Source organism: Manis pentadactyla, chromosome 13, assembly GCF_030020395.1.
Source record: "Manis pentadactyla isolate mManPen7 chromosome 13, mManPen7.hap1, whole genome shotgun sequence".
NCBI lineage: Eukaryota > Metazoa > Chordata > Mammalia > Pholidota > Manidae > Manis > Manis pentadactyla.
In genome coordinates this window covers 58,060,128-58,063,660 of record NC_080031.1, presented here as the reverse complement: position 1 = coordinate 58,063,660, position 3,533 = coordinate 58,060,128, and the positions used below count along the sequence as shown (strand labels likewise).

At 38.4% G+C, this 3,533-nt stretch overlaps 1 pseudogene; it reads left to right on the top strand.

Moving 5' to 3' along the window:
- The first annotated feature begins 1,790 nt into the window (after nt 1-1,790).
- On the top strand, nt 1,791-3,152 carry LOC118923779 (vomeronasal type-1 receptor 4-like; annotated as a pseudogene).
- The last annotated feature ends 381 nt before the right edge of the window (nt 3,153-3,533 follow it).

Here is a 3,533-nt window from a genome sequence, read left to right as displayed (position 1 = left end):
TCAATATGAGGTAAAGAGTCAGTTCACAAAAAGTGCTAGTTTTTGCACTTGCTGGAACAGCTGTGGCAAAGTTTCATGAATTTCCTCCTCTTTTTTTCCTTTTTACAATAGTCTTACACAGGAGTTATTTACCTTGAAATGCTGGCCAACCTGAGTCGCAGACCTCAATCGACAGTGCATATTAAACAATCCAATTTTTTCTTGCAATATTATGACTTTTGTCTGTTGAGTGCTTCCAGCATCACTATGGCACTTCTTAGGGTCCGTGGTGTTATTCAAAGTTTACAGTATTGCACTAAACACCATGAACAATACATGAGAACTACATGAGAAAAATAATCCCTTTGTACTGTGATACATAATTTCCTGGAGAGATGAACTGCCCACAAGGATGTGATGAGCATCACCTGGTGCTTTCAGAGGATATTCCCAACAGTTGAGGTCACCACAACAGAGACAGGAGGTAGCAAGGAAATTATTACCATGTTACAATAGGCTCTACAGTTGATTGTAAGCAGTTTTTATTTAATACTCTCTATTTATGTTTGTAATGTAATTGTAATTACAATATGTCATCTCTATGTTTATTTACATTTATCTTGACTGTGGATGGCACCAGGTATGGGATGTGGCTCTGTGCTTACATTTTGATAAATTTTAACTCTTAATAATAGATTGTGTATAATTATGGTATTCAATGATAAAATATACTGATACCTATTTATATTTCATGCATTGATGACATATATTTACTCGTTTTTTTCATGTATTTCATGGTGATGTACATCTGCAAGGTTTTCAAATTGTCAGAAATCTTAACAAATTTTTCTGATATACTTCTTGAAGACAATCCATGTGTAACTGAACCCACACAGTTCAAACTTGTGTTGCTCAAGTGCCAACTGTACAATATTGATCATGACAACTTCTAGTATTTGAGCAAGAGAAAGAGTGGATGAGGTGGGGGGACAAGAGAGTGGGAAGAGAGGCGACCACAAGTGTGAGAGGTGAGGGACTGCACAGATGGTGTGCATGCAGACAAGTTATCAAAAACCCTACAGAGGTTGGGCTGGGGAGAGTCACAGGGAGTCAGGAGCAATAGAGAAGAGTGACTTGGTATCAGCAGATTATTTTGCAAAGACAGTGGTGGGTGTTGTGGACTGATGACAAGAGTTTCAAAGCTGGAGTGACGGGGGACTAGCTGGAAGTGCTGGGAATCAAAGAGGACATTCCCAGTAGAGGCTTGAAGGGATAAGAAGCTTGAGAGAGAAAGAATCCACTAAAAGAGTTGTAGGGAAGCAATGATGTCAGGATATAGCGAAAGATTAAGTGCATTTTCAGAGCAGAAATGGAGGATGCAGTGTCTGACCTGTGAGCTGATCTGATATGCATTGTGTCCACTGGAAGCATCTTGGAGTTGGGAAGAGTAAGAGAAAGGGTCAGGAAAAGGAATTTACAGGATCAGGATGCATGTGCGACTCTGGTGATGGGTCTTCCTCTGGTGAGTGACAATAATGTTAATGCATGTCATGCACAGTACAAATGTAATAATGTACATTGAAATCCCTTAATAACATTTTGTTGTTCATGAAAGAATTGAAGTACATTCAGTTGTCTAATAACATTCAGAATGTATATGTATAACTTAAATGGAATCTATATAAATCCAAAATATTGATTTTAGTGAATAAATATGTCCTTCAAGAAATTCAAGTTATTTCTCATAAAATAGATTACAGTAATGTTTTCATAAACAAGGCATGCCTCATCTCAACCCAAATATTCCTTGAAGTAACAATAATCCTGACATATGCCTCTAGAGCTAATTCATTTCCTGCCTATTGTTACAGGGCATTTGCACGTCCTACTGAAGAGTGACCACACCACATGTACTCTCCAGAAAACCCTGTTATTTCCTTCAAAACTACCAAGCATTTTGTGCTCCTTTTAAGACTGTGCAGGAATATATCTAAGAAGAAGTCAATGAAAACAAAAGTTTCAAATGCTACTATTTTGGGAATATTTTTTCTATCGCTATTTGTAATTGGTTTTATTGGGAATACATTCCTACTCGTGTTACAAATTAACAACCTCTTATTTCAGCCCCACACAAAACCTATAGACTGGATATTTACCCACTTAACCTTAGCTAATATCTTGAAAATTCTTCTCACTGGGATTCCAGAAATAATGCATTCCTTTGGAGTAAGAAATTTTCTGAATGACGCTGGTTGTAAGGCAGTGCTCTACATGAACAGAGTCAGCCGGAGCCTCTCCCTCCGTACGACGTCCTTCCTGAGTATGTTTCAGGCTGTAATGATCACTCCCAGCAACTCTAGGTGGGTGTGGCTCAAGCTCAAAATCTCCACATGCATTTTTCCTGCTTCCCTTCTTTTTTGGATCATCAACATGCTGATCTACATCTGGCTCATCATAGTTATCCCCACAACACCACTGAAGTTGTGCAAAAATATTCTCTGAAGTACTGTAGTGGAAAAATTCTGATAGACACCACATAGATGCCTTTTTAGGTTGCATAGACATACAAGAAGTCCTGTGCATGTTCTTCATAATCTGGACCAGTGTGTACATGGTGAGGCTCCTCTTCACACATCACAGGACAGTCCAGCATATCCACCGGACCAGCCTCTGCCCACGATTCTCTCCTGAAGCCAAGGCCACCCACACGATCCTGGCCCTGGTGAGCTGCTTTGTTTTCTTTTACTGGACCAACAACTGCCTTACTATTTCTGTTAGTTATAGGCGTGATGTACAAGGGTTGGAGATCATCACAGTTTTTCTCTCCTCTGGTTATCCAGCAATCTGTCCTTTTGTGCTGATCAAAAATAATAACAGGCAATCCCTTCTGAACTGTGCCTTTGCAAAGATGAATAAGTCCTCCAAACAAACTATTTCCCTGAAAGGCTTGACATCTTCCCACACTTCTCTGACACAAAGACCATGGATTAGAATATCCTACCCCATAATGATAGGAAGGTAAAATTCTGCAAAACTAGTAGTAATAATTTTTACTATGGGAATTCCTTAAACCATCCAGCTTAGTGAACATACAGAGATGAATTATCAGGTTCATAGATAAAACATATAGAAGACAGTACCACCTGGATGGGACACTTTTACCTTTCCTACAACGATTCCCAAGAATTCTCAGTTCCCAAAAAAATTCTCAGAAATCTATTATGATTATTTGGGGATGTCTGTATTTTTAAGAGATCTTCTCTAATGTTCTATATCCATGGTTTCAATTCCAGCAATTACACTTGCAGGGTTATGCTTCATAGATCCTTCATTTGAACAAAAGTTTTGATACTGGCAGTTAGATACTTCAGACCTTAAAGTCAATACTTGAGTTTACCATATGCTGCTAATTATATCTGGTTTTAACCATAGAAAGCGATAAAAGGGTAAATTTAACCAAACTTCCTACATCCCTTGACTAATACTAAAGGGCCTCAAAACCACAAATGTATTATTCTTCTATTTTACTTTATGAAACCCACACTTTGCTCTCT